The sequence below is a fragment of the Pseudophryne corroboree genome, chromosome 5 (assembly GCF_028390025.1).
Source record: "Pseudophryne corroboree isolate aPseCor3 chromosome 5, aPseCor3.hap2, whole genome shotgun sequence".
NCBI lineage: Eukaryota > Metazoa > Chordata > Amphibia > Anura > Myobatrachidae > Pseudophryne > Pseudophryne corroboree.
The window spans coordinates 825,887,667-825,904,647 of NC_086448.1; positions in this window are offsets into that span (position 1 = coordinate 825,887,667).

The window sequence follows — 16,981 nt, forward strand, 5'->3', positions numbered from 1 at the left end:
TATGTTTTATATTTTTCTGGGTACATGCCGGTGGATTGATACTGTTTGAAGATCAAGGAACACAAAGAAAGTATATCCATCCATTGAGGATTGGTGTTCGTATTATTTCACCAAGGAACCTGTGGACCCATTGGTGACTTTATTGTTCTGTATTGTTTATGGGGTGGGGTGACACCATTTATCAATGGCGACATTTTGGCTGCTGTATAGGCACATATGTTGTCTACGATTTGGGGTTTCATGCTTGAAGCAGAGAGTGGAGAAGTGGGCCAGTGGAAATGTTGCCCATGGCAACCACATCAGCAGCAGGTACTTATTTATCAAGTACATCTTATAAAATGATAGACATAAACTGACTGGGTGCTATGGGCATCTTTTTCACTAGCCCACTTCTCCACTCTTATCACTGCTTGACAAATCAACCTCATGTATTACCCCTATAGGGACCAAAATACTGTTCTATTTATTAAAATACATTTATTGATGTAGTACTTTACAGTTGGTAATACGACTGTATATCAACACACAGATAAACAGGACTAAGAGAACTTTGCTCACAAGCTTTCAACAGCTGTATGGAAATAGAAGTTTGGTACATGATATAAAAGGGCTATATATTGATTATTGATACCACCAGATTGAAAAAATTGCTTGAAGGGCAATATGATCTAGTCACACAGCAAAGTTAGGCTGAGGTCAAATGGTTGTTTGGGCAAAGAAAGAACACGTGAGTTTTGTGTGCATGGGTGTTAATCAGATAGAAGAGTTTAAAGACTTTGGGTGCTTGGTTCAGAAATTTGATAAGCTTGACTGAAGAGATGAGCTCACGGAATGCTCAAAGAGGATAGACTTGTTGGGTAACTGGGAACGGGAACAGGTAATGAGTATGGATGAGAGATCTGAGATGAGAGACAAGGGTTTTCAACAGAGACAGCGATGTCAGGTAAGTAACTTCTGTTGGCTATTGTGGATACGTTTAGCTCTGTTTTTGAAAGATTGAGTTTGAAGTGGTGTGTGAGGACATCCAAGATGAAATAGTAAAGAGACGTTCTGTGACGCAGGCCAACACCATCTGCATAGAGATGATACTGAAATCAAAAAGAGCTGATTAGTTTGCCAAGAGAGCTAGTGTGGAGAGAGAAGAGCCGAGGACTTAGCATCAAGCCTTGTGGTCTCCAACTAATGGAGGAAGCGGAGGGGAGGGGGATCCAGAGAGGGAAACACTGAGAATGCCATTAATTAAGTAGGATGAGAACCATGAGAGCACAGTATGGAATTTAGCGTCCGTATGAGGAGAGAGCAGTCACAGTGTAGATGCAGCAGAGAGGTCTAGGAGAATAAGAAGTGAGGAACATGTCATGACTGTGGTTTTTGTGAACCCGGCGTGCAAGTGAAGTCCGTGCGAGTAACTGGAGGACTATGTGTTTATTTGGCTGGTCAGTGAGAATCAGTGAGATGAAATAGTAAGGAGCAATCCCTGACCGGGGATCGAACCCGGGCCTCGGCAGAGGGAGCCATATCCTGACCACTGGATCACCAGGGATTTGGTGTTGGTAGCAGAATGGTGAATATATTGGTGAGAATGAACTGGATATACTGTCACAGGAGCAAGTGTTTGTGTACCCAAGGTAACTATGAAACAGGTTCTCTGGAGTTACGCAGATCTGGGGAAAGAGCTGTAGTGGTTGTACCGGACTGGTTACCGGTGACACTGGAACCAGACTGTGAACTGGACTGGGTACCGATATAACTGGAACACAACTGTATTCCTGGCTGGTACCGGATATAACTGGAAACGCAACTGTATATGGAACAATGTCTATGACTGTGACTTTAAGACGAGGCTGAAGAAGAACTGAAGACTGTAGCTGTAACTTTAGGATGAAGCTGAAGAATACTGAAGACTGTAACTGTGACTTTAGGATGAAGCTGAAGAATACTGAAGACTGAAATTTTAAGTCGAGGCTGAAGATGAACTGAAGACTGTGGCTGTGTCTTTAAAACGAGACCGAAGAACACTGCGGCTGTGTCCCTAATACTGCGGCTGAAGAATACTGCGGCTGTGTCTTCAAGGCGAGACTGAAGAATAGCAAGTGGTGGGGTGGAGGCTGCGCTAATATACAGTGTAATAATTATGCAATATCAAAGAGCAATTGTGACTCTCCCCACCTACTTGAGGCAGTAGCTTAGCAAATCAACTCACGTCCTCAGCGCCCAATTATACCTTGGTATGACTTTTTCTGAGACTGAAGAATACTGCAACTGTGTCTTTAAGATGAGGCTGAAGAATACTATGGCTGTGTCTTTAAGACGAGGCTCAAGAATACTGCGGCTGTGTCTTTAAGACGAGATTGAAGAATACTGGATATAACTGGTAACACGACTGTAATCCAGACTGGGTAGACTTCTTTACAAGATCTAGGGTAATAGTGTTTCCTCTTAGGGAGCACAACTTCTAAGCTCACACTGAGCTGTGTGTGATGCAAGGAAATGGCAGATTCTGTAACACCATACCCTCCAACATGACCCGCCCCACTAGGTACAAAATGCTCTGTTTCTGGACTTCCCTCTTAATTTATTATTGCCATCACCTGTGAAGAAACAGCTTTCTGATCATTTAACTAATTCAACACAGGTGATGGAAATCATAAATTAAGAGGGAAGTCCAGAAACGGAGCATTTTGTACCTAGTGGGGCGGGTCATGTTGGAGGGTCTGTAACACAAGTCTCTTTACTTAAACTTCCTGGTCCTTGGTGATTGGTGAACAGAGTCAGGTGATTCAGAGAGTCTCAGGCTGGCACAGGATTGGATAGTTCCAGGTCAGGTGATAAGACTCTGTCATGTCAGTACTCCAGGCAAGGCTGTAATGTGGAGTGAGGCCTAGCAGGCCAGAAAAACACTGAAGCCTAAACTCCTAAAATAAACAGAGGATGCTGGCTTTTCGGCCCAAACCCCAGAGAAATGAGCACAGTGGAGAATGCATTCGGTGGCCACTGGGATCAGAGAGGCATATAGTATAATAACAATGATTGCTGGGTAGGTACAGCACAGAGAGACTTGCTGAATTCCATATTCACACAGAAGGTTAATCAACACTGGTGGAGCTTGTTAAGCACTCAGGAAACTCATGGCAAGCTATTTATCCCAGTGAGCAGAACAGACACAGGATCCAGGACAGATGGCAGAGGTAAGTCACCAAATAAGAGAAATACAGACAGGATCGTGACAGTACAGCTTTGAGACTTAATAGTGATCATTGATGATTGACCACCTTAGTCAGTGCAATCTCAGTAGGGGTGTGGTATGGAACATCTACAGTGTCTATTAGGACGACCCCACATGCTTGTCATGCATTAAGTTGACAGGGTCAAAAGGTCAACAGGGACAAGAGTTCGACAGGTAAAAGGTAGACAGTGGGCAAGATCGACAGGGTTGACGTGACTATGGTTGACACAGAAATGATCAACACTAGTTTTTTTTTTTTTGGGGTGTCATTTTGTATGTTTCATCTGATGTGACCACAATCGGTGAAAATGTGCACCCTTGCGGGCTCGCTTGGCTTGCCACACTTCAGGTTATTATTCCCAATCGTAGTCCATGTGGATAGTAAATCAAGCAAATTTTGGGAAAACATGTACAAAACCCCCCAAAAAACTTGTGTCAACCATTTGTGTGTCAACCTTTTGTACCTGTCGACCTATCATCTGGATACCCTCAGTAGCATGTTGGCAACGAAAGCCTGACTGAAGTAGGGTGTGAGGAAAAGAAGAAAGTGAAGCAGGTGTAAGGAATTCTTTCAAGCTGCTTGGAGGGGAAGGGAGCTGAGATGGGATGGTGATGAGAAAGAATTTTGTTCAGAAGTTGGTGGTTTTTTAGGACAGGAGTATTCACTATATGATTGAGTCTTGATGAAAAGATACCAGTACAGAGACTGTGGCTTTTAGTTAAGGTTGGGATGAGGAGAGGAGGAAGAGAGGAGAGGTAGTAGAATAGGAAGATGAGAAGAGAGTAGATAGTAACATACATAGTAACATAGTATCTGAGGTTGAAAAAAGACAATTGTCCATCGCGTTCAACCTATTTGTGGTGTCCTATGCATGATGATTTGACTAAAATTTCTGACTGATGCTGCTGTCAGCCATTGCATTTTATCCCTATTTATAGTAACTATAATGCATGACTATGCACCATACCCCTGGATATCCTTATCCAATAGGAATTTATCTAACCCATTCTTAAAGGTGTTGACAGATTCCGCCATTACAACTCCCTCGGGCAGGGAATTCCAAACACGTATTGTCCTTACCGTGAAAAAGCCTTTACGCCGTATTGTGCGGAATCTCCTCTCCTCTAACCTGAGCGAGTGTCCACGAGTCCTCTGTGTTGATCTAACCAAAAACAGGTCCCGCGCAAGCTCTGTGTATTGTCCCCTTATATATTTGTAGATGTTGATCATATCCCCTCTTAGTCTCCGCTTTTCCAATGTAAACATGCCTAGTCTTTCAAGCCTTTCCTTGTATTCCATCGTCTCCATGCCCTTAATTAGTTTGGTCGCCCTCCTCTGTACCTTTTCAAGCTCCAGGATATCCTTTTTGTAGTACGGTGCCCAGAATTGTACACAGTATTCAAGGTGTGGCCTCACTAGTGATTTATATAACGGGAGTATAATACTCTTGTCCCTAGCATCAATACCCCGTTTTATGCATGCTAATATCTTATTAGCCTTCTTTGCTGCAGTCCTACTTTGGGTACTACTGCTTAGCTTGCTATCTATGAGGACACCTAAGTCCTTTTCCAGTACAGAATCCCCTAATTTTACCCCATTTAGTAGGTAGGTGTAATTTTTGTTCTTGTTACCACAGTGCATTACCTTACACTTGTCTGTGTTGAAGCGCATTCTCCATTTGGCTGCCCATGCTTCTAATTTAACTAAGTCGTTCTGAAGAGACTCGGCATCCTCCTCTGTATTTATAGCCTTACACAATTTGGTATCATCTGCAAAAATTGACACCATGCTCTCTAGACTTTCTGTTAGGTCGTTAATGAAAATATTGAACAATAGCGGTCCTAATACTGAGCCTTGCGGCACACCACTTAGCACTTCAGTCCAAGTTGAAAAAGATCCATTAACCACAACGCGCTGCTTCCTATTATCTAACCAGTTTTTGACCCAAGTGCATATTGTGCTTCCTAGCCCTGATTCTTGTAGCTTGTAGATAAGTCTCATGTGTGGTACAGTATCGAACGCTTTGGCAAAGTCTAAAAAGATTACATCCACGTCTTTACCCTCATCTAGGTTTGCGCTTACTGTTTCATAAAAGCCAAGTAAGTTGGTTTGACAGGATCTGTCCTTCATAAACCCATGTTGATTCCTTTTAATGACCTTATTGGTTTCAAGGAACTTCTGAATACTATCTCTTAGAATACCTTCCAATACTTTCCCCACTATAGATGTAAGACTAACTGGTCTATAATTACCTGGTTCAGCTTTACTTCCCTTTTTGAATATAGGCACTACTTCCGCTATACGCCAGTCTTTGGGAACCATACCTGATATAACTGAATCCTCAAAGATCAAAGATAGCGGTTTTGCCAGTTCAGAGTGAAGCTCTATTAGAACCCTTGGATGAATACCATCGGGCCCTGGTGATTTATTAATCTTTAAATGTTTTAATCGGTCACAGACTACTTCCTCGCTTAAATAAGTACCTATCAGTGTGATATTCTCATTATTGAGATTGTGTGTCAGTCCCTGAATTGGGTCCTCTCTAGTGAATACTGTTGAAAAAAACTCATTTAGTGTGTCCGCTATGTCATTATCATTTTTGCTTAAGACTCCCAACTTGTCTTTTAAAGGGCCTATACTCTCCTTCTTTAATCTCTTGCTATTAATGTATTTAAAGAATTTTTTGGGATTCGCTTTGCTTTCCTTTGCTACTAGTTTTTCAGTTTCTACTTTAGCCGCTCTTATTTCCTTTTTGCAATTTTTGTTACATTCCTTATAGTGCTGAAATGACTCTGCATCCCCGTCAGATTTGTATTTTTTAAATGCTCGCCTTTTCTTGCCCATAAGTTCCTTAATCTTTTTGTTAAGCCACATCGGTTTATGATTTTTATTCCCTTTTTTGCTACTCATAGGAATATATTTGAGTGTATTTTTAGCTAGCAGGAATTTAAGTACCTCCCATTTCTCCGTAGTATTTTTTCCTAAAAACAAACCTTCCCATTCAATATCCCTGAAAAATACCCTCATCTTTTCAAAATTTGCTTTGCTAAAGTTTAAAGTCCTAGTTGAGCCAGTATAGGGCTGTTTGTGGAAACTGATATTGAATGTGACCATATTGTGGTCGCTGTTTCCTATGGGTTCCCCTACTATAATACCTGATACCAAATCCCCATTGTTTGTTAATACCAGGTCTAAGATTGCATTGTACCTAGTTGGTTCCTCAATTAGTTGGACTAAGTAGTTATCATTTAGTGTGTTTAAAAACATATTGCCCCTAGCAGTATCACATGAATCGTTTTTCCAGTTTATCTCTGGATAGTTAAAATCTCCCATCACTACTATGTCTCCTACTCCTGCTGCTCTTTCAATTTGCTTTAGTAACAATTCATCATCAGATGCGTTGATACCAGGCGGCCTATAGCATACACACAATACTAACTTTTTTATTCCTTTTTCCCCGCATGCAATTTCTACCCATAATGTCTCAACAGTGTCTACAGTCCCCTCCTGAATATCTTCCCGTATATCAGGTTTTAAAAACGGCTTTACGTAAAAACACACCCCTCCACCCATTTTATTTAGCCTGTCTCTCCTAAACAGTGTATAGCCCTTTAGATTGACTGTCCAATCATGAGATTCATCCCACCAAGTTTCAGTAATGCCTATAATATCATACTGTTTGCTTGCTGCAAGTATTTCTAGTTCACCCTTTTTACCAGTAATGCTTCTGGCGTTTACATACATACAACTAAGATAAGTATTTTCCCTTGCGTTAGGGACATCTTTCACCTTATGTAGCAATGATGACCTGTAATCGTCATTGGTTAGTGCTTTGGTAAAATCCCTTTTAGTACCCATGTTAGTAACCTTACCGCCTGCTCTTACCCTCCCCCCAACTTCTCCCCCATTTCGTTTACTACCGCCATCCCCACTATTCTCACTGCATGACCCGTAGTTTCTAGCTAAACCCTCCCCTCAGGCTCCGAAAGCCTGACTGAAGTAGGGTGTGAGGAAAAGAAGAAAGTGAAGCAGGTGTAAGGAATTCTTTCAAGCTGCTTGGAGGGGAAGGGAGCTGAGATGGGATGGTGATGAGAAAGAATTTTGTTCATAAGTTGGTGGTTTTTTAGGACAGGAGTATTCACTATATGATTGAGTCTTGATGAAAAGATACCAGTACAGAGACTGTGGCTTTTAGTTAAGGTTGGGATGAGGAGAGGAGGAAGAGAGGAGAGGTAGTAGAATAGGAAGATGAGAAGAGAGTAGATACTTAATCTTCATTTATGGGATCAAATGAAGGGAAGGTGCCAGAGCGTTCAGGGAAGGAACTGAGCAGTTTGCTGTCTGAGGAAAGCGAGAAGTACATTTTATCGATCTTGTCCTTCAAGTAGAAAGCCAGCTCTTGGGCAAGGTTGGTGGGATTGGTGGGAGGAGAAGGGATTCTGTGTTCAGAACTTTTTGATAGGAGTAATAGATAGTCGTATACTGTATGTGAGAAAGTAACTGGAATAAAAAAATACAACGCCAAGGACATTCCACTGTACTTAAGTTTGAGCAAAAGTTTTTGATTCTCTAAAGTGCCGAGGCTGATGTGGAGTGAGGAGCAGATGGTCCTATTGAAACTACTTAAAACAAAAGTTTCTACGGTACCTACAGTATACTTTTTTCCTTTTTTTAACTATTAACATTTTCGTGAAATTTTCACCAAATTTTGAGACAAATCACGGACTGAGTAAGCCAAGCGGAATCTATGGGGTTACACGCAGACCTTATTTGTAACACATTTTAGTGGAGATTAGTCCTAAAGCAGGGAAATATATTCTTTCTGAAACCTGGCAGACTTTTCTATGCCATTATTTGTAAAAATGATCCGTGCTGCTTCAGAATTCGATACGCCACAATCGCCCATATTACAATCCTATATTTTATTTTTCTGTTACATCTGGTATAGTATGTAAAATAAAACTGGGGCTTTGTTATGTTTCCTATAAAAATGAAATGTAAATCATAACCATTTGTTACTTTCCTGACCAGAATCATCTGAAAGCGGTAGAGAGGCTGCATACCAGGCAGACATTAAACCGTCTGATCTGTAAATGATACGCTGCAGCGCAGGAGACGCGTCCCTTTGTGACATTTTCTCACAGTCACCTTATGTTACTGCCCGTGCCGGACGCTGCAAATTTAAATACGGCACAAGCCACATTTTCCAGTTCTTTTTTCCTAGACAATTTATTTGCCTTAATTTATGTTCAGCATTTATGAATGTGTGCTGTATAGTCCTGGTCCAGGGAGGCCCACACTGCACCCATATAATTATACCTACCTCTCTGAAGTCCCGCGTTGGCCTGTGCTGCAGAGCTGCAGTGATTTCCTGCAGCTCTGCAGCACAGGCCAACGCGGGACTCCAGAGAGGTAGGTATAATGATATGGGTGCAGTGTGGGCCTCCCTGGACCAGGAGGGGCCGTATACACCGCACACCCTGAACCCATTTTTGATACGCCAATAGCCATAAGCCCTTCAAGACTTGAAGAGCATCTACATGTGCAAGGACTGGGACACCAAATTGAGCTTCTTTGGACGCTCAAATACCGCTTGGAATGGCAACCTGCAGCCTAGAGAGCTGCCAGAAGCATTCTTAGGATGGTCCCCTAATGTTTGCGCTCACCTCAGTGGCAGAGAATGAAAATCGTTGATGTAGGGTTTGTGTTCTGGAACACTGCACCTGCGGTAAGTGTGGTGTGTGTGCCAACCAATCAGCTCCTAACTGCCATGTTACAGGCTGTTTGAAAAATGACAGGAGCTGATGGGTCGGTACTCTCCACTTTATCTCTCACCAAGGCTTAGTGTATAAATACCGTCAGTCCTTTCACTGTTGGAGGATCACAGATGTGATAACTACAGATGTGTCCACAAACACCTCTAGTCTGTAAGCACTGACGAGCAGGGTCCTCTTCCCTCATGTTCATTTCCTTCCCACACTTATACCCAGGGGCGGATCTAGACCTTGTGGCGCCCAGGGCGAAAGTTCCCTTTGGCGCCCGGTGCTCCCTCCCGCAACAGGTAAAAGAGGGTTAGTGTGCGCCGTAGGCGTGCGGCAAAAAATAGGGGCGTGGCTTCATGGGGCAGGGGCGTGGTCACAGTTATGCTCCCTGTAGCTGTGCCCTCAGCAGTTGTGCCCCAGTACTGTGCCCCCTGTAGCTGTGCCCCCAGTAGTTTTGCCCCCAGTATTGTGCCCCCTGTAGTTTTGCCCCTTATACTGTGCCCCGTGTAGAGTTGTGCCCCCTGTACTGTGCCCCAGTTGCGTCGCTTACAAAAACAAATAACAAAAAATTAATAAGTACTCACCATCTCCGCTCCTGCTTCCCGACCGCTGCTGCCCTCTGTCTCCGGCTGCCGGCGCTGCTCCTCGGATCTATGGGAGAGATGTCTCTCATGATGTCTCTCCCATAGCACCGCATAGACACTAGAGGTCAATTATGACCTCTAGTGTCTATGTGCCGCTCCCACAATGCTGTGCGCGATTACATCATTGCGCACCACACAGCACCACCACCAGCAGCGATCTTGCCACGGCAGCAGCCCATGGCAAGATCCGCTACTGCTTATAGTTATACCATCATCTCCTCCCCACTGCCTACGACACCTAACCCTTGGATCCCGCGCCCCGCTGCTTATTTGGGTCCTGTGACCGCTGAATCAGCAATGTATATAAGCCTTGACCATGTCCTGCAATGTTCTGCTTTCTTATTTTGTTCATTCTGTTTCTGTCTAGGTACTCTGGCGGGCACTGTGGACCCTTTGTGGTGCCATACAAATAAAGGATAATAATGATAATAATGATACCTAATATCGGCCCTCATTCCGAGTTGTTCGCTTGCTAGCTGCTTTTAGCAGCATTGCACACGCTAGGCCGCCGCCCTCTGGGAGTGTATCTTAGCATAGCAGAATTGCGAACGAAAGATTAGTAGAATTGCGAATAGAAAATTCTTAGCAGTTTCTGAGTAGCTCGTGACTTACTCCTACACTGCGATCAGCTCAGCCCGTTTTCGTTCCTGGTTTGACTTCACAAACACGCCCTGCGTTCGGCCAGCCACTCCCCCGTTTCTCCAGACACTCCCGCATTTTATCCTGGCACGCCTGTGTTTTTCCGCACACTCCCAGAGAACGGCCAGTTTCCGCCCAGAAACACCCACTTCCTGTCAATCACACTCCGGTCACTTCAACGATGAAAATTCTTTGTTCGGTCGTGAGTAAATCTACTAAGTTTTGTACTAAAATACTTAGTGCATGCACACTGCGTACCATGCGCATGTGCATTTTCACCTTATCGCTCTGTTGCGAAAATCGGCAACGAGCGAACAGCTCGGAATGACCCCCATCTTTCCTTAAATCGTGTCAAATAGCCGTATTTGGCATCCCATGGACTTTGCGACTTTTTCACAAAATGTTCATCTTCTTCACATCACTATTGCGACAAAAAGACAATGCATGGCGTGTATACTTGCGCTGGACATGCAGCTTCTGTGTGTGATTCAGACGCTAGCCTTGGCAAGAAGTCAAAAGACGGAGTTCCATATACTGGTAGGTTAATTGGCTCCCGACAGAAATGAACCTTAGTGTGCGTGTACATTAGATAGAGAATATTGAGGGTAACTCAGAACTGATCGCTGCTGTGCATTTTCGTACACCAGGCGATCAGGTCCAAACTGCTCATGCACCGCAATGCGCAGGCACGTTGCTCGGGTACAAAGCGGATCGCGCTCACCGATGGGTTTGTGAGAACCATTCGTACAGGCGATCGCAAGGAGATTGACAGGAACAAGGCGTTTGTGGGTGGTAACTGACCGTTTTCTGGGAGTGTTTGGAAAAACGCAGGTGTGTCCAAGCGTTTGCAGGGTGGGGTGTCTGACGTCAATTCCGGTCCCGGACAGGCTGAAGTGATCGCAGCGGCTGGACTACTCAGAAACTGCACAAAATGTTTTTGTACCACTCGACTGCACATGCGATCGCACACTTACACAGCTAAAATACACTCCCCTGTAGGCGGCGACTATGCGAACGCATGACTGCAAAAAACTGCTAGCGGGCGATCAGGTCTGAATTAGGCCCATAGAATGTAAGCTCCACTTTGGCAGGGACTGACGTGATTGGTCAATGACTCCCTGTAAGTGATATGTATGCGATAGATAAATAACCGGTAATCAAATGTTAATAAATGACCCACTTACTGTAGAAGTGTGAATTATTTTGTGTTGTTTTTGCATCATTAAGACAAACTTCATTTGGTGTTGTTTTACTGCATGCATACTGTAATTCTGTAGTACACAGGCACGCATGGCAGCAAGCCAGGGAAACGCAGCTTTAAGGTATGCGGTTTCCTGAACTCTTCCCCGTTCTTCTATTTTTATATTTTTTTCTCATTATGGGAAACTTTAGGGGACAGCCATAAATTTGTTATATTATCATCGCCTGCACTCGAGGCTGAATGCAATATTCCCCCAGCGAGACTTTGCTAAGAGGAAATTCATGCTTTAAACACCTAGCAGGCCAATTTTGTAGCAAGTCATCAAATTTATTCACATTCTCTGCTTTCCTTTAAGCCCCAAAGTCGTGTTCTCCCCAGTGGAACGTTTCAGCTTATTACTCAGAATACAGCGTGTCGTGTGACTCTTGCGCGCTGCGTACACGGTACTATAGATATCAGTGCACTTGTTTCTAGCTTGTTTTCACAAGTGGGTTTAGTTCTGTGTCTCCCAACAGGATAAATTAAAGGCACTCCCTAGCTAGTAACTTCTGCAACAATGTTTTACAAACAGATGAAGTCACATCCAACCCTTATGACCAGAATTTCCAAAATAAGTCTCAGGATTTGCAAATAATGAATCCTTACTCTGGTTACACTCACGTTACATCTATCAGACATAGTAAAGGGGACATCCAGCATTAGATTTATTTATTTAGTTATTAGCAGTTTCTTATATAGGCCCTCATTCCGAGTCGTTCGCTCGGTATTTTTCATCGCATCGCAGTGAAATTCCGCTTAGTACGCATGCGCAATATTCGCACTGCGACTGCGCCAAGTAATTTTACAATGGAGATAGTATTTTTACTCACTGCTTTTTCATCGCTCCGGCGATCGTAGTGTGATTGACAGGAAATGGGTGTTACTGGGCGGAAACAGGCCGTTTTATGGGCGTGCGGGAAAAAACGCTACCGTTTCCGGAAAAAACGCAGGAGTGGCCGGGGAAACGGAGGAGTGTCTGGGCGAACGCTGGGTGTGTTTGTGACGTCAAACCAGGAACGACAAGCACTGAACTGATCGCAGATGCCGAGTAAGTGAGGAGCTACTCTGAAACTGCTAAGTAGTTTGTAATCGCAATATTGCGAATACATCGTTCGCAATTTTAAGATGCTAAGATACACTCCCAGTAGGCGGCGGCTTAGCGTGAGCAACTCTGCTAAAATCGCCTTGCGAACTATCAACTCGGAATGAGGGCCATAGTGCAGCATATTCCGTTGCGCTTTACAATTAGAACAGCAGTTATAGAACAAAACGGGGCAAAGACAGACATAGAGGTAGGAGGGCCCTACTTGCAAGCTTATACTCTATAGGGAAATAGGCATTGATACACAAGGATAGATGCTACCTATTGCCAGGGGAGAAAGGGGAGGCAGGGGAGGTAGGAGGCAGTGCCGTCCCTGTCATTAATGACTCAAATAATACAAAGAAGATACTTATGACACAGATTTTGTGTCATAAGTATATTTGTACTATTTTAATCATTTTTATCTTGTAAAAATCTGTGTTTCGGAGGAACCGCTCTCGGTGCCTCCCGCTAACAATGTAAAAGGGCCGGAAGCGGGGGGCGGGGCCAAGCAGCAGGGAGTTAAATCCCATTGTAAAAAAGCACTAAAAGCGGCACTGGTATAAGTGCCGCTTTGACAGGGGCGTGCTTTCAGCCCATATGAAAGCACGCCCATGTCACTGTGGAGGAGGAGATTGGGCAGTGGTGGATTTAGGGCAGGCATGTCCAAACTGCGGCCCTCCAGCTGTTGAGAAACTACACATCCCAGCATGCCCTGACACAGCTTTAGCATTCTCTGACAGCAAAACTGTGTCAGGGCATGCTGGGATATGTAGTTTCTCAGCTGCTGGAGGGCCGCAGTTTGGACATGCCTGATTTAGGGGGTGTGCAGTGCTAAGCCGAGCTCCCGGTCCCCAGCATGCTCCGTCTGAGCGCCTGCTCTGGCTGCATGTGACACTGCCTGGGGCACTGGGAGCTAAGATCCCGGACCTCAGCACCCTGCACTGCTCAGGGAGCCGGCTAGCCCGGTCCCCCTGTGTGCCGCACACTCTGGCCGCAGTGGGTCCGTCCTCCCCCCACCGTCTGATTTCAAAGCCATGACAAGCAACACGTAGTCCCGGGTGCCAGGGTATGTGGTTGCTGAAGTGGACGAGGCTATGCTGCCTCATTGAATGTACCGACAATAGTGTGGACACTTTAAATCTGTATAACTGTGTTTGAATTCAATCAATAAATAAAAATAAAATGGAGAAACTTGCTTAATTAATAATAAGTTCACTAAATTGTGATTAAGATTAATACACTTAAAATAATCAGTTAAACCAATTATTCAGACATATGTTTAAACATACTGTATGTCACGTATATACTGCCTTAAGTGAACTATGGTAAACTGCAGATGTAATAACGTCTTACTTTACTTATATTCATCAAGACAAAGGGTGGGCCCCCACTATGCCTGATACAGTGTTATACAAACGTTGTTGTTACTCATCCTGCATTTGCAGGTTCACATATTTGCCAGTTCACACACAGACCCTTGTGAGCTTTACAGCCGGGGACAGCTATCCTGGCTGCAGCAGCTTCTCACCCCCCAGTTCCCCCCGGCGCAGCGCACCAGGGGTTAACACTGGGTAGTGCTGCTGGGGCTCCCTGCATGGAACCCAGAACATGAAATGGAAAGGGCATTAAGGTGTGTGGAATAATGTGGAATGGGCATTACGGTGTGTGACATAATGTGTAAAGGGCATTACTATAAGGAGCAAAGATGACAAATAATGTAAATGGCATGAAGTTTTTTTCCGCTGTGTTTTATTTTTCCTGTGTTGTATAGGGGGCTCTACCTTGCGTAATGTGTATAAGGGGTACTACTGTGTGGTGTAATGTGACTGACAGACACTACTGTGCGGTGTAATGTGAATTGGTACTATTCTGTGGCCATGCCTCTTCAACATGAAGCCATGCCCCTGTCACCCACTGCTGCCACCCTCTCCCTAGCGTCACCCACTCCCTCGTGTCACGCTCTTTTTGTCACCCTCTCCCTGGCGTCACCCACTCCCTGTCACCCACAGCTGTCACCCTCTCTCTGGTGTCACGCTCTCCCTGTCACCCACTGCTGGCTATTTTGTTATCCAGGACTTCCATTAACTTAATAGTGCCACACCCACGGTGCTATTAAGTTAATGGGAGCCTTGGACAACAAAATTGCATTCATGTTCTCCTCCCAGTCCCAAACACAATTTTTTTTCCTTAAAAAATGTACAATATATTAGCCGCCTGCTCATCGCATGTTTGATAAGCAGGCAGGCTGCGGGCATTGGCGGCGGTGGCGGCATCGGACTGAGATGCAAATTAGTGGTGGAGGGTCGGGGCAGTTGATGGTGGGCGAGTTTGTAAGCCATTGGCGGTGGCGGGGGTAGCGGGCATCAGCTCAGGGGCAGTAGCGGGCTTTGGCTCAGTGGCGGTAGGGGTCATCGTCGGGATTAGGGTGCACATTATGGCTGCAGTGCCTCACCAGCCACTGACCTCACCGCACGCCACTGCCTATTGCATAATGGTCCACCAGATTGCTAGGTTCTTAATGGGTTGTATGATATGATCACCCAGCAATGTTGGAAGACAAAATATGTGAGGTTATGTGGACTGTACATCAGTGGCGTAACTAGACATTTTAGCGCTGTGTGCAAGAAACGACATTGCCGCCCCCCCTATGCAAGATAGGGGCAGTGCGCGCCTTAGTCGCGCGAAAAATATATAGGGGCGTGGCTTCATGGGGAAGGGGCGTGGCCACAAAATAATAGCAATTCATACTAGGGTGCACAGTAGTCTCCATTATTCAAATTACGCTGCACAGTAGCGCCACTACACCAGGTAGAGCCCCTTTTATACATTACAGCAGACAGCGTCCCCCTTTTTACACATAACAGCAGACAGTCCCCCTTTTTACACATTGCGGCAGCCAGTCCCCCTTTTTACACATTGCGGCAGCCAGGCCCCCTCCCCTTTTTACACATTGCGGCAGCCAGTCCCCCTTTTTACACATTGCGGCAGCCAGGACCCCTTTTTACACATTGCGGCAGCCAGGACCCCTTTTTACACATTGCGGCAGCCAGTCCCCCTTTTTACACATTGCGGCAGCCAGGCCCCCTTTTTACACATTGCGGCAGCCAGGCCCCCTTTTTACACATTGCGGCAGCCAGTCCCCCTTTTTACACATTGCGGCAGCCAGGCCCCCTCCTCTTTTTACACATTGCGGCAGCCAGGACCCCTTTTTACACATTGCGGCAGCCAGTCCCCCTTTTTACACATTGCGGCAGTCAGGCCCCCTTTTTACACATTGCGGCAGCCAGGCCCCCTTTTTACACATTGCGGCAGCCAGTCCCCCTTTTTACACATTGCGGCAGCCAGGCCCCCTTTTTACACATTGCGGCAGCCAGGCCCCCTTTTAACACATTGCGGCAGCCAGTCCCCCTTTTTACACATTGCGGCAGCCAGTCCCCCTTTTTACACATTGCGGCAGCCAGGCCCCCTTTTTACACATTGCGGCAGCCAGGCCCCCTTTTTACACATTGCGGCAGCCAGGACCCCTTTTTACACATTGCGGCAGCCAGGCCCCCTTTTTACACATTGCGGCAGCCAGGACCCCTTTTTACACATTGCGGCAGCCAGGACCCCTTTTTACACATTGCGGCAGCCAGGCCCCCTTTTTACACATTGCGGCAGCCAGGACCCCTTTTTACACATTGCGGCAGCCAGGACCCCTTTTTACACATTATGGCAGACGGTGTCCCCAAGAAAGAGAGAGAGAGAGAGAGAGAGAAGGAAAGAGAGAGAGAGAGAGAGAGAAAGGGATATACTTACCTTCTCCCCGCTGACAGGCTCCTCGTGCTGGCATCTCCCTCTGACTGTGCAGGCATCGGACAAGGAGGAGGAGGGAGGGAGACTGGAGCCGCAGCAGCGCTATTTCATTGGTAGTAAGCGCCACTGCAGCATCCCCCTCTCCTTCCGTATAGGCTGCCTGGCGCTGCTGTGGATGCTGGGATGGAGGAACCGCATCCCAGCATCCACAGCAGCGCCAGGCAGCCTATACGGAAGGAGAGGGGGATGCTGCAGCGGCGCTTACTACCAATGAAATAGCGCTGCTGCGGCTCCAGTCCCCCTCCCTTCTCCTCCTTCTCACCTGCTCGGCGCTGCTCTCTCCTCCAGCACGGCGGCGGCGCACACAGCAGACTTCATAAGCGGCATGTAATGAGTCAATTTGACTCATTACATGCCGCTGGCCGTGCGCCCTCAGGGCAACTGCGCTGTGTGCCAAGCCCACTTGGCACACACGTAGTTACGGCCCTGCTGTACATAGAGGATGTAATTGGATAGGGAAGCACTGAAGGTTATGTGGGTGGGTCAGGAATTTGATAGGCTTGTCTGAAGAGGTGAGTTTTCAGTGAACA